Source organism: Rhinolophus sinicus, linkage group LG04 (genome assembly GCF_036562045.2).
Source record: "Rhinolophus sinicus isolate RSC01 linkage group LG04, ASM3656204v1, whole genome shotgun sequence".
Taxonomy (NCBI): domain Eukaryota; kingdom Metazoa; phylum Chordata; class Mammalia; order Chiroptera; family Rhinolophidae; genus Rhinolophus; species Rhinolophus sinicus.
In genome coordinates this window covers 169,154,530-169,182,044 of record NC_133754.1, presented here as the reverse complement: position 1 = coordinate 169,182,044, position 27,515 = coordinate 169,154,530, and the positions used below count along the sequence as shown (strand labels likewise).

The 27,515-nt window shown below is 39.2% G+C and overlaps 1 protein-coding gene across 9 annotated transcripts in view; it reads left to right on the top strand.

The window, feature by feature from the left end:
• Positions 1-27,515, top strand: part of LPAR1 (lysophosphatidic acid receptor 1) — a 197,085-nt gene that overhangs the window by 55,756 nt on the left and 113,814 nt on the right. The window contains exon 1 of one of the 9 annotated variants that reach the window (XM_019749562.2): positions 12,309-12,791. The exons of 1 other annotated variant lie outside the window; for it this stretch is intronic. The gene's annotated coding sequence lies outside the window, so the exon portion shown is untranslated. 7 more of the 9 variants (XM_019749567.2, XM_019749568.2, XM_019749564.2 and 4 more) reach the window with 7 other exon arrangements.

The following is a 27,515-nucleotide window of genomic DNA, read 5'->3' as shown; positions in this document are numbered from 1 at the left end:
TCATCTATAAAATGGAAATAATAGTATTGACCTTACAGAGTTGATGTGATGCTTATATGAGTTAATGTGTGTAGAATGTTTAATATAGTGTAAGAACTATGAAAGTAATGTAAGAGCCATATAACTACATAGTAAGAACTTTGTTAGCTATTATTATTTAGTTTTTCATGAATATTCATATATAAATAGTGAATGAACAAAGTGAGAGAAATATTATTCAGTAGCAAGTTCCTTGAAGAAAAACCAAAGCACAAAACCCGTATTTTCTTTTTATGAATCCTGCCTAAATTATCCACATCTGAGTAAGAAAGTGGGAATGACATACTAATGGAAAAACAGGCTAATAAGCCTACCCTAGTTTCACATTCAAGGGGTGGAATAATTTATGGGAAAGCTCTTAAGGCTTCTAAATGCTGCAATCAAATCACTATATGGAGAAAGTTACAAAATCAAATTCCAAACAATGAAAACATCAGTTTCTTAATGGAACAGTTCCAACCATCTGGCATTCATATGTTGTTTGCAGGGGCGGTTATTGTACAGACATAATGACCCAATCCCACCTCTAGGCAAGAAGCTTCATGAGGGAAGTTTACCCTGCCATTTGTAGCTGGTTAATATTAGAGGTTTTTCAAGAGAACACAAAAAGAAGGAGCTTCAAATACAGTTTTAGAGTGCAAGAGAGTGGGCAGATTTCAATATCTCACAAATAAATTTTTTCTTCAAGGTAATTTTTAAAAAAGAAGTGCCTTATTACATCAGCTGGGTACAGTCTTGATGATAATCAGTTATTTCTTCTAAACAGATTTAAATTAAATATTGGACAATTCTCTTATTATGGCTTAAAAACTGATTTTGAATAAAACTTGGAACATAGAAAGTAATGGATTTCATTGTCTTTGAATGAACTGCCAATTTTGTTAGCATATTATCTTTTTCCTTTACTGTGGAACTTGACCTACAGTCAAAGGTTCATTCATTCACTTAAAATTAATTAAACCAACAAGTGTTTACTAAACCTCTACTAAATGCTAGATACTGACTTAGGCATACCTATTTAATAAGAGCATAAAAACACAGATTTTTAAGAAGTGAGAACAGGAGTGTTATAAAAAGGGCAGATTGATCTAAAATGTTAACAGCATGAGAGATTAAAAAAGATAATTGGATAAGATGAAAAAGAAGATGGAAGACAAAAGGAGATATGCAAGAATTTTAAATTCATTATAAATAAATCTGCGTTGGAATAAATAAAAAGAAAAATGCTATGGATACGAGAATCAATAATGTGGATTTCACAATTTATAACTCTCATAGGATGCAGGGGGAAAAGGCAAAGAGATGAAAATGACAAGAGAGTAACTGAGTGGAGAACAGAGAACAAAGAGCCAATATATGGCTAAGGCTATTGCTAAAGGAGACAGAACAAAGGAAGCAAAGGCAACAACTAACTATATAATATAAGAACACTTTTCTGAACCTATTTTATACAAGTTTAAAAACCTATTTATAAGCCTATTATATAAAGACCTACTTTTGTAGATTTGAAGGGATTTCTAAGTTACAACATAGTTTTTTTTGAAGAGAATAGAAAATATTCAAAGATATGCAAAGACTACAATATATGCCATCCATAAAGTATCGTTGAGAAATGTACAAATTAGTCCAAGTGACCGAATTGTGTATTTGATTGAAGGCATTTAAAAATTATTATTGAGGGGGGTTCACACAGTGTGAGGGATATAAATGATAAACGTCTAAGTTTTGCTTTGTCTTGTGCACCTGAAACTAATTAAAAAATAAATAAATAAATTTGAAAAAAAAATTATTATTAAAAAAATAGTAAAATAATTAAGCATTCAGCACCAGAAACTAAAGGGAATTACAAAAGAAACACAGGGAAATCAGTAGGAAGGATTTGACTATAAACAGACCAATTAATGAGCTACACAGCATAAAATGACTGCATTGATAAATATATCCTAAATCTATTTTTTTTTTGTAAAGGGTGAAAAAAAGATCTTTAGCAAAACAAATCATTAAAAAATTTAATATACAGTACTACGATAAATAAAGGGGTAAATACTGTAACAATTCTAGTTCAAATAATTTGAAAATCTCAATGAAATGACTATGAAAATTATTTAAAGGTTAAGTAGTAAGATAACTTAAATAGGATAGTAACCGTGGAAGATACTTGTTACAAGTTGGGTTCTCTGGGAAGCAGGGTTTCTTGGGGAGTAACATCTATGAAAGGAAAGGGTGGAGAAGTAGGATAGGGCAGGGGAGCCATCAGACCATGATACAGGCCCAATAAAATCTTTACTAGCCCAATAGGATCTTGGAAGTAAAGATGGTCCATGAGAGAAGTCCGTCATTGGACAGAAATGGCTAGGCCCTTGTACCACACTCTGGCTCAGTCATTGGCCATGGTTCACCTTGAAGAATATAATTTCTCACTTTGTTCATTCATTGGCTGAAAGGATACCCTAAGAAGAATGTGGTCTCATCTCAAAAGCTACAGAGGGCCCTAAAATTGCTAAAAGCCATGGACTATCTGCTAACCACACTCTTTGCAGCTGGTCAGTGAGTTCTTTCTCAAAATGGATCTGAATGGCACATCCCCATGTCTGCCATAGCCCACTTCTTGCTCCACATGGGTCCATTTCTCCAAACTTGTTGAGGTAGCAGTCCCTCACAGGTATCTGGTGGGCCTCTCATCCTGAGGAAAATCTTAGAAAAGGTAGGTTGGTAGGATTAACTACAGCCTTCATCACTATAGTTAGTCTCAAGTCCACAACTAGTACTTACCTTCTCCCTTCATCTCTTTCCCCCCATTATACATTCTAACTTTCCCTCAACCTCAGATTACACCTCAACAGTCTTGGTAACTTATGTCATGGTGTGACCCAAACTCATTCCTCAGGGGTCTGTGTCCTTGGTGACCATACTCTTCTTTAGTTGCTCTGTTTGTCCATTCACAGTCACAGGTGGAGAGGGGAGTAGCAAGAAGCACCCACCTGGGCCATGTGAGTTCCACACGTAATCCTCCATGCCCCCATTTAATAACAGTAGTCCTGTCTCTTCCTGCTAATTGTCAGGGTGAATTATCTCTGAGAGGATGGGGACTGTAGTTATTGTCTGTCAGTCTCTAGACACATGGACCCCAAACTGCCCAGGGAGCAATCATAGCTTGTAGTTTAATGGGACTTCTGCTATAAGACTTTTGACCCTGGAAAGAGTGCAGAATCTCTACATTGCAGATCCCAGAGTTGTGCAGAGAGAAGCACTAAGTCCCACAGTGAGTTTTGAGAGTGATGGTAAGTGAGGTCACTTCTGCTGCTACCCTCTAACTTCATGGACCCATGTATTTTTCCTATTGGTGACAAAGCACCACATCAAGGTTTCTCTGATCTAATGTGTATGCTGCATCCTGAAAAATAGTCCCCCATCCTTGCAGGGCACTGTCTCCAACTTGGTGCTTCATACGTGTCTTCAGCAAGACATTCTATCCCTCCACAGGAAGCTTCTGGATGGGGCAATATGTGATAAGACCACATGATTTATTCTTGCATGTTCTTCACTGTAAACTATGAGTAAATGCCTTGTGGAATGTTGTATGGGATTCCATGCCTATGGATCAGACATTCCATAAGACCTGGATAGTGATGCTGGCAGAGGCCCTGAGGGCGTGAAAGGCAATGCCATCCATATCTAGAATAGGTGTCTATGCCTGTGGAAATGAATCACAAGCCCTTCTAGGATGGAAGATGCCTAACCTAGTCAACTTGCCATCAAGTTGCCAGTTGGTCTCCTCAAGAAATAGTCCATACTAGGAATTCAGAGTTGGTCCATGTTTATGTCCACACTTTTGGCTTTGAATTGGTCTCTGTTGACTGCAGTTTGGACATTCGGAAACAGCATTAGATGTATCAGCTTTGGTAAGTGGGAGTCTATATTCTTGGGCCTGTGCATAGCCTCCCTCTCTGCCATGGTGGCCACTTCATCCATGTATCCATTGTACTGCCTACAAAGGCTGCCTCAGTGTTCCTGCCTGTGGAGATGAGCAAGAATGCTATCTCTTCTCTCTCCTTTACCAGTTGGAAGAATCATGGAATGGGGAGGATCATGTTCATTCAAGTTCACCTTGGAATAGATTATGATACTCAATGTAATTTACACTTGCCAAAACTATACCTAATGGGTCAGACCCATGCTCTCTAAGTCTAAATTTCTACAAGTCAGGGCAGATCTCTCTCTGGGAAGAAGTCCAGTTATTGTTATTGCTGTTACTCTTTCAGAAATTTAAAGCCCCAGAAATGTGTTTTAAAGATAACTTTTACAGAGATTTCCCCAGAAATTGGACATAAATTAACCTCATCGGCAAATTCTATTAAGGCTCAATTGCTATCGTTTCATTCCTTTGATCATACTGCACCTTCCTAGTGGTTTTAAAGTGTCCTGTGTTCCTGTTTCAAAGTCCTTACAGTCCATCTGTATTCTGTAAATTAGCAGTGACTTCTATGAGGTCACCTCTTGTCTGCATAGTAATTCTCCCAACGTTGTGGCCATATCACTTACCAAATTGGTTCCTATTCTAGGATTTGTAATATTTCCATGGTACAGACAAGAGGTGGCCAAGGGTTCTTAGTAATCATGGATGAGAACTCCACACTTAGTGGATATAATGCGCTGAATTTTTTCTCTTCAAAATTCATATGTTCATGTACTAACCTCCAGTACATCAGAATGTTGACTATACCTGAAGATAGGGCCTTTAAATATGTAATTAAGGTAAAATGAGGTAATATAGGCAGACCCTAATCCAATAGCACTAGTGTCTTTATAAGAAGAGGAGATTAGGACACAGACATACGTAGCCTGAGGGAAGAACAAGTGAAGACCCATGGAGAAAACCACCATGTGCAAGCCAAGGTGAAAGACCTCAGAAGTAATAACCATGCCAACACCTTGGTCTTGGACTCTAGAACAGTGGGACAAACAAATTTCTGTTGTTTAAGCTACTCAGTCTGTAATACTTTGTTATGGCAGCCCTAGATACCGGGTATGAATCTCAGTCAATAAACTTAGATATTCAAGAAGTTTTTTTCTGTATTTCAGATTAAATTTTTACCTGGATCTCCCATTCCTGAAGGTTGGTGGGAAAACATGAGCTCAGTTATTTTCGAGTTTTTTTCTTCTTCTTTTCTTAGGGAAGTAGTTACACACACACCTATATGGATCAGTCACCATTCCAGAGTTTTATATAATGTCAACCTGTTGGAGAAGCCCATCTAATATTGATCCTTAGAAGTTGCCTCTGAGACTTCCTTTGTTCAAGTTCACTGCTGCTATGCCACCCATGGGACATGAGCATCTGTTACTAAACTGTTCTAGGTTCCATCTACCTAAACACTCCTATAGTCTTTTCTTCTCAAGGGTCTTGCTGTCTCTGCAACAGCATTGACGGGAAGCAGGGCAGAGGTACCCTCTGTTCTTGGGACACACAGACCTCTCTTTTTCGCTCTCCCCCTTCAAGAGCATTGTTTTTCCTTCAGGTGTATACCTACCACTCTATGCCTATAAATCCCCTTCTCCCAAGAGCTTGGGCTTTCTGTAAAGATTTCTGGTTCTTCATTTTTGCCCCATATTTTCCTAAGCAATGCGCACAGAACATATGACTATTCAACAATGAGAGTAAAGTGGAAATACAGGGAGAAGAGAATGTGGAATAATCTCAAAATATAATCCTGTCATATAATTATTACATTCCACTAAAGACAGAAGAAACTATACACTTTTGATGATAGAAATATATTTTGTAATTATATAGAATTAGGATACTAGCTGTGGAAAATCACAGGCTTTATACATAGGAATAAACTATTGACTTGTTTATTACAAAGTTAATTTTTCTTAGGACATGTTGATAGTGTATCTTGGTTTTGCATACGAATACAATCATTTTCTGCTCTTAGGTGTTGTAGTGTTTATATGTGTTTAATCACAACAGCAGCCCCGAAGGGATGTATGTGATGGCTGATCATTATTCCATAATAGAAATATTATTGTGTGGATAGATCCAAATTCACTTGCACTTAAAATGTATTATTTAGTTGTAATTTACAAACAATAAATTGCACCAATCATAAATGTTCAGTCAAATGAGTTTCAACACTTTCATACATCTGTGTTACCACCACACAAAGCAATATATAGGACTCTTGCTTCACCCCAGGAAGTTTTCTTGAGTGCCTTTTTAGTCAGTCCCCACTCCCTAGGCAATCATTGTTCTTTTCTACCATCAAAGATTAATTTTGCCTGTTCTAGGACTTGATAAAAATGAAATCATATAGTATGCATAGTTTGGTGTCTGTCTTTTGTCCAGCATATTTTTGTGATTCATCCACATTGTTGTACATATCAGGAGTTTGTTCCTGATGTTGCTGATTACTCTTCCATTCATATCCATTTTTTTTTTTTTTTTAATTTTTGGAATTTACTCTGCCTCTCCTTCTGGCAGAGTATATGTTAGCAAAGAAATGGGGTGGGGGGATGGTGACTGGGGGGTGGCAGAGCCATTCAGTTACATGTAATCAGTGCTTAATCAGGCAGGGTTGGTGCAAAGGTGTAACATTTCTACCTTGCTCACTTTTGGTGAGTGCCCACTCCAGAGGGCAGTATAGCAGAATCTCTCCTTTTCTCACGTCAATTCATAATCTAGGCTACATGGTGTCATTGAACCTCCAAGATTACAGTCAAAATATATGTGACTATATATATTAGTTTAAGCCAAAGTAACTGATAGATACACAAAATTTAGTGGCTCAAAGAACAAGAAATTTCTTTTTCACATAAAAGTCCAGAGTGGGTGTTCACCTCAGTAGGGAGGCTCCTTTCACATGGACACTTAGGTGTCAGGATTTATGGCTGCCCATCACCTTCAATCCATGGCTTCCAAGGTTGGTGTGTGACTTATCATCACCGTCAATGAGAAGGACAAAGAGCGTGAGGGAACACACGTGAGGGGATTTGATAGGTAGTCCGAGAATTGGGTAAGTCACTTATGCTCACTATGCTCACTGGAGAGAGCTCAGTTAACCAACTGTGGGGAATCTGGTCTAGCTGGTGCCCAAGAAGGCAAGGAGGGATATTGTAGTTAGAGACCTCTGATACAATATGTATACTCCACATTTATTGGGAGAGCAGTTTCATAGCTTTGATTTGGTTTGAAAGGGGTCTACATCCAAAAATGTTCCCTATTGATAAGGGACCGCTAGTACAGTTGCTTCCACTTTGCTCTAGAAGGTGTAACAGGCTATCAAGTTGAAACAACAGGAATGACATAAAATACACATGACGTAAGAAAACCCTCTGCCCAACTTTTGCCCAGGGTGGTGTAATGCTGTTCATATTCCTTGGAATACTCATTGCAAGTCTTGAGGCAGATATATCAACTACTAGAACTCACAAGAATCCAGCATATTAGAATCAGCCATATTTTATTAGAAAGAAAGCAGCACTCTTTCATGGTTTGCTTTTTATACCTTGTGTAAGAAATTCTGCTCTACTCTGAAATGATGAAGATATTCTAAAACCCGGGAAATTTTGCTTTGCAAATTTAGTTTTTGTTTTTTTTGTTTTTGTTTTTACAAATTTAGGTCTCTGCACCATTAAGAACTGACTTTTGTTTACAGCGTAGGATAGGGAGGAATCCCATGTTGATATTTTTTTAAATATACAATATCTATAGAGAGAGTGTTAGTTATTTCAGCATCATTCACTAAAGAGAACATCTTTGAGGCACTAATTTATGTTGACTTATCTGTCATTTATATGTAGTTCTATTTCTGAACCTGTTGTTCTCTTTCATTAGATTATTTACCCATCACTGCACCAATACCACATGATTTCAGTTGGTAAAGCTTTAGGATATTTTGATATCTAGAGGGGAAATATTTTCCCTTCTTATGATTCAGCAGAATTATCTTGGTTGTTCTTGGCTTCTTCCACTTCCATGTGAATTTTAGAATTACATGGTCAAGGTTTGTGAAAACCCCTAATACAATTTGGAGTAGACTGTATTGTGTTGATGGAATCTTCTCAATCATGAACACGATATATCTATTCATTTATTTAGGCGTTTTTATGTATTTCAATAATGTTTTATAGTTTTTTTTTATACAGGTACTATATCTTTCTATTAGGTTTCATCCAACTTATAGTAAAGATTTGTTGCTATTATGAGTGATAACCTTTCACAATTTATTATCTCTAATGGGCTGTGGCTTCTTTGCATATTGATCTTTCATTCTACAATGTTGCTAAACTCTCTTATTTGCGCTAATACTTTAATAGATTTGCTTGGATTTCTTAGTAGACAACTGTATCATATATAAGTCACATTTTTCTTGTTTTCTAACCCTTACGTCATCTAATTTCTTTGTGTGTGACCTTGGCAAGGGGCTTCAGTACAATGCCAAGTAGAAATGGAAAAACTATCTTTGCTTTGTTCCTAACTTTTAAAGGAAAATGTTTAATGAATTCACATTAAGGATAATGCTTGTAGGTTGTTCAGGAAATTCCTCCCTTTCCTAGTTTGCTATGATTAAAAAAATATAAATGAGTGGCAAATTACTTTATATTTTCTAATATTAAAGCATTCTTACATTATGGTATCAGCCCAATGTGCTTATGATATATTTTTAAAAAAACACATTGCTGAACTTGGTTTGATAATATTGTATGTATAAAATTTTCAGTTTTTTTGAGATTGGCCTGTATGTTTTTGTGTGAATTTGGTATCAAGATTTTATTAGCTTATAAAATAGGGTGCTTTCCTTCTTTTTCTGTTCTTTGAAACTATTTGAATAGATTTTATCTGTCTATGAAGATTTGGTAAGTCTTCCTGATCAAATCTTTGACTGTTTTTGTAGGTAGATTTAGAAATACAAATTCAGTTTATTTAATGGTTATAAATATACTCATGTTTTAAATGTTTTGAATCAATAATTTCTTAATTTACATCTTACTAAAAAGTATCTATTTTAGCTGTTTTTAATTGTTTCCAATATTCTCTTAGTATTTAAAAAAACTCTACTGAAACCATCATAATTAAAATCTCATTCATAATCTTTTTTCTTTTCTCTTTTTTTCCACTATCAGTCTTACTAGGAAATTTCCTATTTTATTGTTTTATAGAATGAATTTTTTGTTTTGTGACTCTTTCTATGACTTCTTTGTATCTAGCTCTATTTTTAGCTCTAAAATTATATATATGACGCACATATTTTTTTTGTTCCTCATATTCTTTTTCCTTCATTTTCATAATTTTTTTTCATCTTCTTCAATTCCCCCCGCCCCTTTGTATTAGATGGAAACCTTTTTATTTGGGTGAGGGAGACTACAGGTTTGCTTTTTCCTGATCTACTTCAGACATTACCCGGATAATTCATGCAGAAATATACGGTAAGAAAAAGTGAGCAGAGTCACTGTCTTTAGGGTTTTCATTTTCATTGCAGTCTAGTCCTCATACAAGGCTGCTGTACACACAATCCCCACAATTCCCATTCCTGGAGTCTCCTTAGCCACTTCTACCCTGAAGAGTGTTATTTTTTTTACTAAATTGGGCTGCCTCACCCACCTCTGCCACTGGCCTTTTAAAATAGAAAGGTTTTGTAAGGAGAATGTTTTTTTTCTAGCCAAGGGGAAAACACTGGACAGGCACAAATAGCCCTATTTAAAAAAGGAAGACACCTATGCCTGGGGGCATCTGAAAAATTTTCCCAAGCAGGCTGAATTCTCTCAGGGTATTGTTTCACCAGAATATATTCTTTGAATCAGTCTCTACATAAATAGACTGGAGGGAAAGTTTCCAACAGATCCTTTTGCTGATAGTTTTGATTACTCTCTAGTAGAAAATTTCAAAGGCTTTTTGCCAGACGGAAGGGAACATGGAGTGGGGGGAGAAGGAGAACTGGCTTGACCTGCAAACCCTTCTAACCAAACAGCACAAAGCAGTGACAACCAGGTTTTCAATCCTAAATGCTTCGCAAATTGTAGTCCTTGGACCACTAGATAATGTCAATAATCTGACAAAGTCTACAGTATCCTTAAGATATTAATGTAAACTCTGCTTGAAATATCCCTCATTAAAATTCTCTTCATTTTGCAGAATGTATTTTTTCTCACTTTTGATGGCACCAGTTGTCCAAGGATTTGGCTCTGCAGAAGTCATTTGAAGAAAGAAATGTAGAGAAACATTGCTTGGCAGAGGATAAGAGAGGAAGGTTAGGACAGAGCCTTAAGATGACTATGCAAGAAAGGGAATAGTCTAAATGGTAAGAGGGCCACAGACAGATGAAAACATTAAAGAAAGTATATCAAGGTATCCTCCATCTCTGTTGAAACATCATCCACTTCAGTGTTTTAAGAAGGCTGTTCAAATATATTATCTTACTTTGATAAAGACAACTTGGAACCCAATTAAATAGACTGTGCTAGTATTATTAGCCCATTTCACAGATGACAAAACTGTCCCATTTGGAACACAGTACTAATTTGGATGAATTAATCTCTGTGCTGAACAGGATTTGATTTTAAAGTTACTGACCTAAAGCTGGCTATAGAGCACTTGCATTCAGACAGATGCATATTTGTCAGGAAGACAGTCTGTCTAGGCTGACCTTGTATTTTGTTCTCATTTCATTTTAGGCCATGGTAGACCAAATAAAGAGGAAATAAAGTGTTTTACAGCAAGTATCTTAGAACTCTTTGCCGTGTTGCCCTGAAAATAAAACCTACCCTGAAAATAAGCCCCAGTTAAGATCTCAGCCAGACTGATGCATTTAGTACATTATGACGATGTTCCAGAAGAAGATGACATGACTGTAATTGAATAAGTGTAAATTGTTGTACATGAAAAAATAAAACATCCCCTGAAAACAGGCCCTAATGGAACAAAAATTAATATAAGACCCAGTCTTATTTTCGGGGAAACACAGTAATACACATGTCTTGTGTGGACAGAACTTTGATGTTAGAGAGGACCACAGAGTAATTAAGGCAATTAATATGTAGTCAAAGCAGAAGCAGCCATATTCCTTAAGACAGTCAGAGATAAAATGAATATGTTGCAAAAATAGCAGAGCAGTAGGCAAGAAACTCATTTTCACTTTACCTTTGATTTATGAGGAAGGACTAAACATTAAAATAATCAATTATTAAATCAATTGAATAGCTATTTAATAATACTTATTGTATAATTATTAATATACTAACTTAATTGTTTAAAATGAAAATTTAAACTATTTTTTTTCACTAGATGTAGCAGTTTTGGTATTGAGAAACCTAATAGTCAATAAAAAGAGTGTGGAGTAAGAGACAGGAAAATCAGCTAAGTGATTTTTCTGAGCTGAGTAGAGCTATTGTTAAAACGAAAGCCCCTTTTATATTCTTTCCTTACCAATGTATACTTTTTATTATACTTAGATTTTATAGTGGACATTTTCCTCTAAGTCCTGATAAAATGTTGTTTAGCGTGTAAGATCACCTCCTCATTATTTGTGAGATAAGAGTATTTATATGCATTTCTGCATGTTGTATATGAACATATTAGTATTGTGCATACATTAAAATTTCTATTTTTTCACATTTTAAGTGGATTATTGTAAAATAGACTATAAATTGGTAGGAGAGGGGGCAGAGTCGTTTAAAGTTAATTTTTTAGAAAGGGGAAAAACGGGGATTTTGTAGTTTTCAAAAGGAAACAGCTTCTGATAGTAATTGACTAGCCGCCAGGGTTTAGTCATGATCATCCTGAGAAAACCACAAGGCGAACTCAGTCAAGGTTCTCAGTAGTCACTGGCAGGAGATGGTTATGTTCGCTCTGAAGCATACTCCCCTCCCCGGAAGCCTGAAGTTTCCATCTCCTCCAAGGTTTCCCCTTCTGCCCACTGCAGTTTACAGCGACCTTTCCTTTCTGTGAAGCCCAAATTTACCGAGTGACCACCCCCGGTGCAGCCCTCCCTCGCTGTTCTGCGTTTCTTAGATGCAATTGTATCAGCCCTGCCCGATTCCCTGCCGTACTGCTGCCGTGGCCTCCTTTGTGCCATTTCAGGCGAGAGTTCACTAAGCTTTTTATTGCTAAGTAGCTACTTTTGATATGTGGCGGCTTTAGCAGTGGAGCGAGAGGCAGAGAGTTTGCCAACATTCCGGAAATCCTGAGAAGCCAAGGGTGGGAGGTGGCGCAGCTAGAGAGCCCCCGATTGACTGGGTGTTGTTATAGGACCTGGGCGAATCTCTGTGGCTGCCACTTTCCTGAGAAATATCCCCCAGCCTTAGTCTCGCGCTGTTCCCGCCCACACCTCCAGGTGTGCATTCCCCGCCCTTAATTACTATTCTAAAATTGATAGTTAGCACTAGCAAAGTTTCGCTGGGAAAGCGGAAGAGAAATTTGTAATCATGGACATAAGAGAACTAAGGGAACACAGTCCCACTTGCTTAGGTCTGCAGACCCAGTCCATCGAGAACTCAGAAATAGAAACGTGAGCACCTTTCTGGCAGCAAAGTCGCCTCTTCCGGCTTTGCAGCCTCCAGTTAAAGGCTGCACTGGGAGAAACTGTGTGCCTTCTGGAAAGTTTAGAAACTGAACTCGAGAGGCCATGCTTCTGGGGTTTTGCGGGCCCCGCAATGTTTTCCAGAGCTTTTCAAGTGGGAGGAGAAGAGCGACAAAGTGAAAATGCAATGTGTGGGGGAGCCCACCCGCGTGCCGCCAGCTGTCCCGCGCAGAGGTGAGCGCTGGAGGGAGTGGGGACGGGATCCAGAGCTGGCGGCCGCTGGTCTCCCGCCGCGGGTGTGTCTGATCAGGCTGCGGGGGCAGGGAGGATTGGTAAGATAATGAATGAGAGGCTTAGGCAGCCGGGGCGGGAAGTTCGGCAAATGAATGGGGGAGGGAGAGCGCAGGCGGTAGAAGCTCTAGGGGTGTCACACCAGGTAAGGGAATGAGCCTGGGGGGAGGGAGTCTGGGGGTGCGGGAGTTGCTGACTTGTGCAACGTGGATTAAGCAGAAAAAGAAAGAAGGCGGAGGAAGAAGGAGGCTGACGTCCGCGCTGCTTCTTCTGCCCTCCCTCCGCGCCCCTTCTCCGGCCGCCCCTGCCGGCCCGCCAAAGCCCGAGTAGTAGGGCCCGAGCGGCAGTTGACGCCCCCAGAGTTGTGACTCCCCTATCCCCCTGCAAAGCGCTGCCTGGATCTTGGTCGGCCAAGAACGCTGCAGCCGAGCTCTCTCCGGCCTCCCGGCGGGGCGCGGGACCCCAGCAGGGTGGGCGCACGGGGCGGCCCCGCTGGGGGCTACGGCGGAGGGGCGGGCGTAGCCGGCATCGGCTAGCCGCCAGGCAGGGGTTGCGGGGACTGACCGCATAGCCGGAGGCCAGCCCCAGGGCGGCGGCGGCGGCGGCGGCAGGCGCAGGTAAAGGGGTGGGCGCGGCGGGGTGCGGAGGAACAGTGCCCCCTGGACGCGGAGCCTGTGGCTGCCGAGACGCCACCGCTGCCAAACAGCGTGTTAGGATCGCACTGTCCGGAGGCAGACGGGCTTTGTGGCAGTGTGTGCGTGCGAGTGTGGGTGAGTGGGAGTGTGGGAGTGTGGGTGCGCGCGCGCGCTCGCCTGAGTCGGGTGTGGGTGGGTGTGCGTGCATGCGAGCCGGCCTGCAGGAGGCGAGGCTGTCCTGGCCTCCCTAACCAACCAGTTGACCGAGCCCCGGGAGGGAAGTTGCCTCTGTCGCCCGGGCCGCTGGCCCTCCTGTCCCTCGGCCAGGTTAGTGCGTCCCGGGACCCGCCCAAGTGACACGTAGGTGGCCTCGGGTTATCTGGGACTGGGTGGGGGGAAGGGAAGCCTTACCGGGGGCGCTCGAAATTCCCCCAGAGCCACGTCAGGGTGGAAGTGGACCGCCGGGGGTCCTCGCGCCCCGCAGCGCGGAGCTCCCGCACCACTTGCTTCTCACCGACGACTCGGTAGTGTCTCCCGGGCTGAGGACTTAAGTTTCTGTCCAGCCGCTTAACAAACACGCCTAGCAAGTAACTGGAAAGTCTAAAGCAAGGGAGAGACCTGGCTTTGAGTTGGTGGTTTTGAAATCAACGGCCTCGTTTGGTTTGTGTAGGGCTAGTTTGTGCTGAATGGATTTAAAATTTATTTTTGTTTTTCTTTGCTGCCATTTGGCCTTTGATGTGTAAGAATGACGGCATCCAGAACTTGTTGCCTTCAGTCTGGCGCCGGTTGCTCTCTGCTGCTGCTGCTACTTCTCTCTCTGTCTCTCCTTTTTTGTCGCAACCTATGTATTTTTCGTAAATGTGGGTTTCCAGCGAGTGCTCTCTTGTTAAAGTTTCACTATAAATGCGTTGTTTCCCATTACAGTAGATACATATTTGCAATCGTGAATAATTGAAACTATGTAACTGCAATTTTAAGAGTAAAATCCTCTATTCCTCCAGGCGCTAACAGTCCGTGTTTTTCACCTACTTGCGTTAAGTATCGTTTGCCGGTAGTAAGCATAACTGTGAAGTGAGAGGCCTGTGATTCAAAGCCTGCAGTTCTAGTTAAAAAGAGACCCTGCACTGGGAAAACTGCTAAATTCTCAGAAGGAGATATTCCCTTGTCAAATAGAAGAGTAAACCCCAAGGGGAAAGGGTGTATACTGGAACTATGGCTGTTTGGATCGAACTAAATTGCGTTGCACTCACTCACTCTATGCGGTCTAGTGGTTTCAGCCCTTGATTCTCCAAATCTGGGCAGGAGTACGCATATTTGCCCCCAATTCAACCAGCATTATAAGTATGTTAAGATAGTGTTTTTCTTGATACCTTTAATTTGAGGATAAAGAAGCCGAGTAGCAAGAGAAAGAAGTAGTGTGTGCGGGAAGGCACGGGCTGAGCTGCCCGGCAGGACTGGGTTGTCACTATCCGAGCACGCACGCGCGCCGCGTCCCCTAGCGGTGCGACCTTATCCAGTCAGGTCAGCTCGTTCTCGGTCTAGGTGTCCTCATCTGGAAAATGGAGGGGCTTAATGGATGATCTTTGCTGCTCCCTAAGTAACTAGAAACGGGGGGGGGGGGTAGTTATCCCATGTTAGAACAGTAGGAAGGGGATACAGGGAAGTGTGACGCGGTAGTCTGGGAGGGAAGTGAGAGAGCAAGAGGGCCAAGAAAGTGCAAGAAAACCAGCAGTAGGAGACGTCTGGAGGGGGAAGGAATGAGCCTTGAGCTGGGAATTGATTTTTCTCTTTTTTCTTTCTTCCTCCACAAGGGCATCAATAACACTCTCTCCACCCTCGGATCAATCTTTCATTACCCTTATTATTTAAAATGTGTGAACCTGCTTAGTTTTAAAATTGACATGGAGTCAAGTTGATCCCTACAGCTGAGCTGTGCTCCTTCCATTTGCATCATCTTTTAGGGGGTCAGCAGCTGTCCTGTGCTGTGGGCACCCAGCCTGGATCTCAGTATCCCTGGGAATGATGGGAAAAAATAACAGAGGTGGGAATGTAAGTGACAGCCCTTTCAACAACCTGGATTTTGAAACTTCTGTTTTCATTTGAAGTTAATATTTTTCAAAGAGTAATTTGATTTAAAAAGTCATACCATAGTCTTTTCAAGGTTTTACTGAATCTGTTCTGACTGAACCTGTTAGACCTACTGGAAAATTCGAAGAAAGTAAAATTCTTACTTGCTAAATCTTTTTGATGCATAATGACATTCAGTCTGATAGTGATTTTTAGGTCCATAAATCTTATTTCAAATACTTAGTAAGAAAAGTTGCAATCTGGGCAGAATCCACTATCGTTTTCACTGGGAAGCTCCAAGTGATCAGGAAATAATAAGACTTTTGAAACTCAGTTTGAGGTCAAGATTTTAATGTCTATGCTTGATGTGTGGCCTGTCTTGCTTTTTCTTAATTTTTCTGGTACCAATATGCATACACAATTGAGGAACATGATTTATTTTGAAAGTGAAGTGTGATGTAATAAAAACTTGAACATAAGCTCTTGATTTAAAGCCTGAAAGTCTATTCTTGCCTTGTTAACTCAGCATCATACTCCTGTTTGGTGACTTATTTTTTACATATCATATTACCCCCAAAGTCCCTATTGTGTTATTTAACTGTTTCACGGAGATCTATTATGGAGGTCTTGGAGTTGAGAGAGAAGGAAGACATTTTAATTCAATCAGCAATTACTGAATTCCCTCTCTAGTGACAAGGACAAAGATGATAAAAAGGACACTCTAGAAAGCAGTAGTGAGAGGGAAAAGATGCAGCTAACTTCACTATGTCGCAGCTGGATTGTATAACTGGGTAACAGCTGTAGCATCCAAGAACCTTGGCATGCCAGGGAATGGAAAATTAAATTCTGACTTTGGGGAAGACTTCACAAAAGGGACCTGAAGGATGAAAATGATGTGTCTCTTAAAAGATGAATGTTGGGGGGTGAAAATGTGGTTGGAGTCCAGGGTAATGAAAGCTGGAAAGATATGAGGTGGTAAATTGTGGGGGGACTTGGATGTTGTTTTAAGGAGTTGTGTTATGTGGAGATGAAGAGGAGAAAGGATCATTTAACCCCAAGATGTAGGAAGACACTGAGTAACACATACTGGGCCATAGTGAGGGGTGAAATGATTGAGAGGTGACTGGGCTTGTATTCTGTGAAATTTGGTTGTAGCTCATGACTAGTGAGTTCTAGGGTATTGCTGCCAGCTTATCCAGATTATATAAAGGTGGCAGAATAAATGAATTTGTGGTTTCTTCCCCCTAGCCCCCCAAATTGATAGTGCTCTTTGTACTTTTGAGAAATTTAACTTAGTGAAAATTAATGATGCTATTGTGTTATGTCTGGACCTTGTGAGGCCTTTTGAGCATGTGGGTTAAAATCACTGTCCAGGCACAGAGCTGACCAAGAAGGCATTTTGTTTTGCTTAGTTTAGTTTTGTTTAGGGAAGGGTCTGCTGGGTAATGCTAATTTAAACATGATTCCAACGGCAACCAGCATTCTTGACCCTGTTTATGTTAGACATAGTATTTGAGCACAGTGGTTGAATATTTGTAGCATAGAAGGGAAAGAATTATTGGTTTGGAAATGGGGTTAATGCCCTTGTAAAGGGGGTGGTAGTGGGGAGGAGGTGGGGAGGGAGCTGCACCCTGAGAACTGCAATGAGGACTGACACCCCTCCAAAATCCTTAACTTCCAATAGAAGTAGTTTGCTCAATACTGTAGACTAAGACTTCTTTAAGCACCTTCTTTCTGGTTATCTCCTTTCCCCCACCCTAAATTTCTAGACCTAAGGTGTCTAGCTCCTTATCTGTAAGAAAGAATCACTCGGTGATCCATTTGGGGGAGGCACACTCAGCAGCTCTGTAAGTTTCCTCTCACACCCGAATACCTGTCACAGGTAGGAATAAATAGATGGCCTGCTTGTGGAAGGTGGAGCTGATTTAGGTAAGTGTTCTAATTGACCTTGAATTTGGAGATGCTGGGCTATGAAGGAGACAGATAATTAGAGGAGATTAGGTCAGCTGCCCTTACAAGTAGAATGACTCGTCTAGCAGTTTTTTTAACCTTCTGCAAGGGAACTTGGGTTTGGCATGTTTAATCAATTAATTAAGTTAATTAAGTTGAAGGAGCCCAAGGTTAGTATATTTTATCTCTTAGAAGGATACATTTTTGCTTTTGATATTTTTTTGGGGGGGTGGGATATGAAGGGAGCAATGGTGGCAGTGGTCATGATTTTATTTAAATTCCATGGCATTTTTTTTTTTTTCGGCAAACTAGTATGATTTCAATGTAGCATTGTTGTTAATTATTAATGACTTATGGGGACATTAAATATTAAAGAAAATTAAATGTTTATTCCATATTCAGTGGACATTTGTTGCACACCTACCATGTACTGGGGAACAGTAGAAAACAAGACATGTAGTGAGGTCCTTTCCCTCAGCGAGCTTGCATTCTGTCATACTCCTGTTAGGTTAACAACAGAAGTTCTTTTGAAATCCTTCAAACATGGAGCATGTTTGTTGAGCTATTCTTCAACTTTAGGAATGTTTTCTTCAAAGTAGTCAGTGTTTTCAGGTCAGTTAGATTTTCCCTCAAAAAGTAAAGAAGAAGAGACAGCCTGGGGTTCTCCTCTTTTTCATAAACTTAAAATGTTTTGCCCAGATTTACCTGTTAGCTGTCAAGTCTAGAGATAGACATAGCTGTGTTGTATCTGTAATGCTGGCTTGCTTCCATTGCATTTTGGATATTTTTACTTTTGACCCAACTTGTGTTTGAAATTCTGTATTCAGTGTGTGACTTGCTTCCTAGAACAATCCAAATCTGTTGTTTGCGGGAAGTCAGACCTGATCTGAGGTCACGCTATCGTGGTACTTTGCTTTGGTAATGTGTTTTACTTATCTTGCTTAAGCTACTCAGGGACATGAACACAGTAGAAAGTGTTCTGACCAGAAGAAAGTAGCTGCATTCACTTATGAAAATGGATGGTTTTTGTAATGAATCAAAACTGTAGATGTGTGTAAAGTAAGTGTAATAATCTCCCTCTTCCACTTCAGCCTTACCCATCTGACGTAACCCTTTTGTCATCAATTTGTTACATAGCCTTTCACACTTGTCCCTTTGCTTATAGAAACCTACAAAAATGTTTGTGTTTGTATGTATTGATATATATGTGGGATATGTGTGTGTGTCTGTTTATATGTGCCCATATATATGTTTATATATGCATGCGTGTATGTGTCTGTGTGTGCACACACTCCCTCCTGCCTCTATTCTCTTTGGTTTTACAGAGGCTGTTATTGAGGCCACCACCATGGGTCCAAAGAGCCTGTGTGGCTCTTCTTGAATCAGTGAAGCATGATATTACTTGGTTAAGAGTTCTTGTCAGAGAGATATGAATGTCTGGCTGTTATGAACAGAGAACAAGAAAACTATTTCCAGCTGTGTGACCACCAAGACAACAAATATTGCAGAGAATGTTATTTCCACAAGGACTCTTCTCCATCTGGATCTTGGATGAGGGGAGGAGGGGCATTTCGGAGCACGTATTTGGCATCTGCAAACCTTTTGTTAGGTGGAAAACAAGGCACTCATGGAAGGCCTGTCAACCACTTTTGGAGCAGAGAAGATCGGTGGAGTTACTCATTACAGGCAGGTTTCATTGTGGGAGTATTAAACGAGGACCTCCTTCGGAGTCAGCAATCAGAAGAGGATAGGGATGGAGTGTTCTTCCCAAGGGAGTAGCACAGCTGAAACAGAACTGCCTTTTGTTAAGGGGCTGCTTTGCCATCTTGGATTACAATTTGTTGTGAGAGGGATTATTGTCATGTCAAGAAAATGAAGCATTTATTCTGTACCCAGAATTTATTGTAGTTCCACAGAACTTTCCTGACTTTCTGAGTAGACATGGAGACCTACAAGTTCAAAGTCTGGGGCAGGATGACTGACTTTTCCAGATTCCCTAGTCACTTTACATGAGACCCTGTTTGATGTAGCTGAAATCTTTGAGCAGTTCTATGGGTAAGTCCCTATGCTTGGCTAAGGACACTAAAATTAAAAAAAAGAAAAAAAAAGGAAGAGAAAAAAAATCAACCACCCTGCTCTCAAGTAGCTCATAAAAATGGAAAGCCACGGGTACAAATGCCTAAGATCAGGCAGACAGAGAGAAATATTGTAAACCGAGGTTTACTCCAAGTGCCTTCTGAATATCAGGATGGAGAGAATAACTCTCCTTTAGAGTAAAGATTTGCAGCAGGATCTGTCCTCAGTGGACCAGTTGGCTGAAAACCTCATCCCACACAGAAGAGTAATAATTGAGGAAAGAACAGGCACTGCATCTGAGTGACAGGTTACGGTTTGTGGCAGAGTGGTGGTTTGCTTTGGGTCAGTTTTGAAAGGCCAATAGAAGGGTGTTGAAAGCCGTTGGGGACAAAAAACAAAAAGTGGCATGTTGATGCCATTAACAGAGAGAAGGGACATGAGAGTATGAGGATTGATACAGTGAGGCAGGTAGGCAGAGATTTTCAGCTGGTAGATTAGCTGAGAAGCCAGAGCTTGGCAGTACTCAGGATTAAATGTTACATCAAAGTAAATACAGTCATGTGCCAGTTGACAGTGGGGATGTGTTCGGAGAAATGTTTGGTTAGTCGATTTCATCATTATGCGAACATCATAGACTGCACTTACACACACCTGGCTGGCACAGCCTACTACACACCTAGGTGCATGGTAGAGGCTGCTGCTCCCAGGATGGAAACCTGTACAGCACGTTCCTGTACTGAATACTGTAGGCAATTGTAACACAGTGGTATTCGTGCATCTGAACATGTTGAAAATGGGAAAGGTACAGTGAAAAATATATGGCATAAGAGATAAAAAACGGTGCACCTGTCTAGGGCACTTAGGAATGAGGTTTGCAGGACCGGAAGGTGGTCTGGGTGAGCCAGTGCATGAGTGAGAAGTGGGTGGCTGTGGAGGACATGACTGTGCACCACTGTGGGCTTTATAAACACTGTGCACTTAGGCTGTACTGACTTTATAAAATCACACGAGGGTAAATCAAGCACAAGAGAAAATGATGCAGGCAAGAGACACGGGTAAGCATGAGATGGATGAAGCTCTGCCAGTGTTACTATAGTACACTGTTTTACAGCCAACTTGTTTTTTATACGTAGAAAGTGTACACTCTAAAATAACGATAGAAAGTATAGTGCAGTAAATACATAAACTTGTAACGTAGTCATTTATTATTACCAAGTATTATGTACTGTCCATATTGCCTATGTTTTGTACGATGGCAGCACAGTAGGCTTATTTACACCAGCATCACCACAGACACGTGAGTAATGCGTTGTGCTAGGATGTTATGTCAGCTATGATGTCATTACGCGATAGAAATTTTTCAGCTCCATTAGGATCTTAGGGGACCACCATCATCTATGTCATTGATTGAAATGTCATTTATATAGGGCATGACTATGCCAGTGCAATTTATGTGATAAGCTGAAGAGAACTTTTAGAGAGAGAAGAGTGGTATATACTTAGTTTTTTAAAAAAATTATTTTTGTTACTCTCCCCTGCCAGGTTTATTAATGTATGTTTGAAAAAATAAAATCATAAGATATTTAAAATGTACATTATGATGATTTGATATATGTATATGTTGTGAAACGATTCTCCCTATTGATAAACTTGGTGTTTTAACAAGGACAAGAAGATGCATTTTGATTTTTTGTTATTTTTCTTTCTAGCAGGTGATTGAAATAGTTTTATGTTATTTAACATTCATTGAGCATCCACTAGGGCTTCTCTTGACGAGGTGGTTCTGGATGTTTCAGCTTGATGTTTCTTTGGAGTAAATAAAAGTCTGTGAAACAATTCATTTCAGCAAAGGGAAAAAAATATTCTGCAAATATTTAGAAGACTGGTGGTGGCTTGGGGGATGAGAGGAATTGCAAATATAGTTTTAATTTACTACAGGACTAACAGCAGTGAGTGCCCTATTACTGTCATTACTACTATAAAAGACAAGCTGAAAAACTCAGAAAAACTTTGGAAGCCCCAGGAGCCTAAAGACCAGACTTTGAGAAACTCCAACAGGTTCCTCATGAGGGTTAATGGGATCTGGTCAAGTAAATTTAAGCTTGAATTGCCCGATTAAGGTAAAAGTAGGATACAGTATAACTTTGCTCTTTACCTGGTTTAAAAAATACCTTTTCCAGTTAAAAATGTATTTCCATTTCAGATAATTATGTTGGCATGCTTTCTAGCATGTAAAATAAAACAAAAATAAGTCTGTTCTTAGTCTTTTTCCTTTTAGCCCATTATGATCCTTTAAAATAATACTCATTTCCATTTGGTAGTCTCCTGTACTTTCCAAATTCTAAAATGAACGGTATGAGCTCACTTTAAAATGTAGAAAGTGCAGGAGACTCATCCAGAGTTCCACCACTGAAGAATACGTCCTTATTCCATTTGGGTATAATTTCCTGCAGTTTTTAAAATATTTAATTTTACTGAATATTTAATAGCATTCTGCTTTGTATCATAGTACACATGCCGTTAAAATAGATTCCATGTAAAATTTCCAATGACGACTTAAGGGTCACAATATTTAATATGCATCACATTAATCATTCCCTGTCTCTGTTTGCTTCTTTTCTGTGTCTGTTCATGGTTTGTGCTTCTCTGTCCATCTTTAGGTCCTGATGTTCACGGAGTCCTATCCTTACTCTAAACGATCTCCATGAACTTACCTACACAGTAGACTGTGGTTTCTAGGCCTTTGCCATCGACTGTCCCCTCTGCCTGGACGCTCTGTTCCTAGGTGTCCATCTGCTTGCTCTCGGCATTTTCATGTCTTAGCTCAAATGTCACCTTCTAGTGAGGCCTTCTGTAATTACTACATTTAAAGTTGTAGGACCCTTTCCATTTATCTGATTTGCCTGGTATTTTCTTCTCCATTATATTTATCTTCTTTTGACTTCTTAGATGAGGGAAAGTGTTAATTTTTTTAAACTCCTGTTTTATTTACTGCTGTTTTCCCAATGCTTAACACATAGTAGAACTCAAATTATTTTTTTGAATAAAAATTTTGTTTGAACTGATATTTTTTGAATAAAAAATTAATGTATTTACTGGCTCCTGAGCATAAGTAAGATGTGGTCTTGACTGCATGAGATTTATGATCTAGTGAAGGAGATGAGCTCTGAACAATTAACTCTAAGTGTGACTGGAATTAGGGAGATAAACAGGGTGTCCTGGAAGAGTATAAGGGGGACTGACTTTGTCTGGGAGGGGTGAGGAAAGTTTCTCTGAGAAAGTAGCATTTGTACGGAGGCTTGAAAGATGAATTAGTTAAGTGAAATTGGGAGGTGAGGATGGAAGAGGAAGGAAACACTGATTAAGGAAAAGAAAGGCTGATTTGATTGAAAAAAAAATCAACATAGTAAACAAAAGTCTGATTCTTCTTGAGTTGAAGTCAGATCATTTGTTTCAAATGATGAAATTACATAAGGGTAGAAATTGATCAACTTTGTTGGCATTTTTGATGTATCATACTTCATTTTCAATAACTTTAAAATAATCAGTATTTTAATTTTTAATTTTGAGTCAGTCATTATTGAGGGAATGAGGAATTTTCATGTGAAAGTATCATTTTTAAAAAAATGGAACTAGCTTAAATTCTGTTTTGTGCTAATACAGATCACTGTAAAAATTTAAAACAGTGCAGGGAAAGTAAACATTCTTGTTACTATTTGACTTCATTGGGAATAGTAGTGGTTCAGTATGACTTGGTTGTATATTGTCTTATTGTATATATGTAAACTTTTGCATAAATTATTGGTTTTATTTATCATGGTAACTAAGTGAGGTTTATGCAATTTCTGTTTCTTGTTGATTAAGGGTTTTTGTGTTCTGATGCTTGAAAAGAGCATGATTTTCTCTAGGTGAACAGATATGTTTATTAATTCAGCCACTATAATAATATCATTCACATCCTCTATGCCCTGATTCTGTACTTGGGCCGTCATAGACTGATACTGGTCCTGTAGTCTCTCTCGCTGTATAAATGGGCTTTTGTCAATTTCTTAATAGAAAATTCTATGTGTTAACCTAATATTAAATACAGAAAGGTTCCTGTTAGGCCTTTACTATGTGTTTATTAATATAAAATAAATTTCTATTGATTTGGGATTATATTCTACTTGTTTCCTTATCTTAATGCTGTCAATCCTCTTTTCTTTTTTTTTTTCTTTACAACTTCACTTATCCTTCTGATTTTAAACTTTTGGTATCATTTTATTTAATATATTTTTGCCTGTAAACAACATTTAATTGATTTTATTTCAATATAATTCTTTATTTTTATTTTTATTGGGGAATATTGGGGAATAGGACCCATCAGCTCCATGTCAAGTGGTTGTTTTCAATCTAGTTGTGGAGGGCACAGCTCACTGGCCCATGTCGGAATCGAACTGGCAACACTGGTATTAGGAGCACTGCACTCTAACCACTGAGCAAACTGGCCGTCCCTCAATATGATTCTTATAGAGAAACTTATTACTTTTATGTTTATTGTTTTAATCAATATTTTTTATCTTAATTCTTACCCTTAAGTTTTCTCTTTGTTATGAAAGGTACTATAGCTTTGTGTAAACAAGCCCTGGCTTGCGTTTTTCCACCATATTCAGCCGCATGGCCTTAGATAAATTACATAATATCTCTAAGGCTACAGTTCTCTATTTGTGAAAGAAAAAAAACGCAAAACAAAACAAAAACACACACACACATACACAAATCTTCAATTAATGCTTTAAATATGCCTGCACACTGTATGATATGTGTTAGCTATCATTTTTATCATTGTGTATAGGTTGAATCATATGAAATTATTGGTATTTGACTATTCTTGACCTATAAAAATTATATTTTTGTATGGGTCAATCTAATATTCTTCCTGGCTTTTCTTTGTTTGCTGTCTTTTTCTGTGTATTGTTTGTTTCATACAGCCATAGTGTTTTGAAATGGCCAAGTCTAGTTGTCAATCTTACTAATGATGGCCTTTATGTTTCCAAATACATTCATAAGCCTGTGTGTTTCTGGTTCTCAAAGTCAAAGAACTAACTAACTTTGCATACTCCTCTGCACACCACACATTTAATAGGCCCTTATTTTTCTTGCTTTCTTATCCCTTCCCAATTTTCATTTGACATATACATATATATACATACATATATAATAAATTTTTATATATATCACCTTACAAATTTTAAGTGTAGACTTTAGATTTTGTATTCTATTTTGCAATAAGATCTGCAACACTATTTTGTGTCTATAATTAGTTTCAGCCTTCATCAGCCATCTGGCCAGGTAGGCCCCTTGCTCGGCTGGCTTGACAGGTGCCTCCCATGTAGTTGGGGAATGGCCTTGTATTTATCTGGCATTTGACCTGCATTTCTGGGTTAGACTCAGGATTCTTCATACATCCATCAGAGCACCTGTCTTGTTAAAGTTCAGAAGGTGCTGTGTGCATCTTTCATATTCGTGTGGTTCTAGAATGTGCTTCTTACCCATACTTAACAGAGTGTAGTTAGTGGACATAATGCCTTGGTTTTGGCTTTGCCCCCTCTCTAGTACTGTTGCCAAATTTTGCCATGTTGTTCAACTTCTTGAGCATTTTGATGGGAAGTTGGAAGAGTTGTATTGGTATATTCAATATCTTTCAAACTTTTTTTTTTTTTACCATAGTTAGAAATGGTCATGCATACATGAATAAAACTAGAGTTTCATGCTATTTACTACATGCAGTAAACTCTGATTTTTCCCCTCATTTTTTTCTTCTATACTCTGTACATTTTCATTTTTAAAAAAGTGCTGGTTGTAACCAGAAGTTTTGAACACACGGATCTGGCCATCAAAACTGCAATTTGAAAAACACTGATCTAGTCTGTTGCTCTTCCATGTAGAGTTAGGGTCATTCATTTTTCACCATGCCGTTATTGTGTACAGCCCCAGTTCCTGTGCTATAGTAGCTGGAAGTAGAGCAATGAATAAAGCAGTCATTATCATTGGAGGCATGAAGCATGGACATTGACCAGACGATCACTGAAGTATAAACATACAAAATGTGATAAATGTCCAGGGGAAAAAAAACAGGGTGTTTGAAAACAGATTAAATGGGGAACCTCATCTGACTGGGGTGATTCAGGATTTCCCTAGGGAAGTGACATTTGATTAGATCTGCAGAATGAAATGGGGTTAACTCTGTGAAGGGACACATTGGGGTGTATGCCTGGGATTGTAGAGTTACGGAAGAATAGAATAATGGGAGCAAAATAGAGAACTGGAAGTGAATGATGGATGGAAGGTTGTCCTTTTTTGTTTGATGATTTAGCTTTTTTTTTTTGTGATACTTAATGGGCCTTCCTGTTTGGCTTTTAAAATTTTCACTCAACAAAAGTCAAACAGCAATAGAAAGCATATTTTCAGGAGGTGACTGTAGGTATGTGTTGAAGCAGTTTTTTATGAAGCAATTTTGTGTATTGCTAAATAATAGCTAGCACTTACTAAAGACTTGCTGTGCATTTTTAGGAGGTGTATAAAGCTCTGCGTGGATAGGTAGAAGTAGTTTTGCTTGGATTAAAAAAATATTCTCATGTAGTGGAGTTACCATTTAGGAATTATGCATACTTTGTAAAAAAGTAGAATGCAGAAGTTAAGCTTTGGTAAGTGAAGACCAGATGATTGGGTATTTCATAGGAAACAATGGGGTTTGGAATTATTGCTGTTAGGGTTTTTATTTTTTATTTACTTATTTTGCCATGGAAGGATGTTAGGCGTCATTCCCTTCCCCCACTATTTTAAAGCTGTATGCAGAGCTTTAAAATTATTTTAAATTGGAAATTCATAAAATAAGTTTGAGACTAAATGAGACCTGAGACTAATGTTAGAGATTAATGAGCTCAGGGCTAAATTAGTTTGAGACTTATGAGGCCATGGCTCAAGTGCGTTTCCCCACTGCTGCCCATGGGGCCTGACAGGACCCCACCTTTCCAGGCCTTCAGGTCTTTGTCCTAAAATAGAGAACTTGGAACCAATTTGCACAAATCATTCTCCCCATCGTAGTATTCAGTGACTCTATGCAAATTACTTTCAACTTTACTCTGGCTGTTTAATCTTCCAAGAAATGATGATCTCATGTCATTGAGCTAAATTATCTGATCAGCTCACACTAAACATGGAAGGACTCCAGCTATTTGCATCCTCATGCGTATTGTAAGGTAAGGCTCAGGTGGCACCAGCACCTTCGCTTTGGACAGCACCACTAGTGCTTCTCTTGGAAACATGGAAGAGTGGGCAAAGATTAGGACCTTCCTGAGCAAATGCTTAAGACTTGAACATCACAGTTGGTAGTTTACCCACTCCTGAAATGAATTTGTTGTAACCTTTTAGATTCAGTGAAGATGAAAAAAAATCATTATCTTAGGTTTATATGCTGGATGCTTGCTTGGGGGTAATATGCAGTATCTAAGTTGTTATAGGTAATCTGCATTTTATAAAAACGCATTGAACAGTGAGTAAATGATGCTATTTCAAACAGATTTAAAGGCCTAAGGAATCATAGGGAGGATGACTCAGTTTCAATGACTATTTCAAGTTTAAGGAATATTTGATAAAGAACGGGTTTTATGTGAGAGGGAGTGAAAGGTACTTGGTAGCTCAGCTTTTCTTACTACTGTATTAAATCAGTCGATTCAAATACATTATTTTTTGTAATTTCAAAACTTTTGGCTTTTCAAATTCACTTATCATAATCAGCGCTTTATTACATTTGTTTCTATTTCTGAGGAAAGTACATTTCAGGATAAAAGATAAGATGAATGCTTTTCTATTTGAGCTCTCTACCTAATTCCTTGCTCATAATAAATATTTATTCAGGAAGTCCAGGTAATTGTGGGTATTTTACTTAGTGTGTATT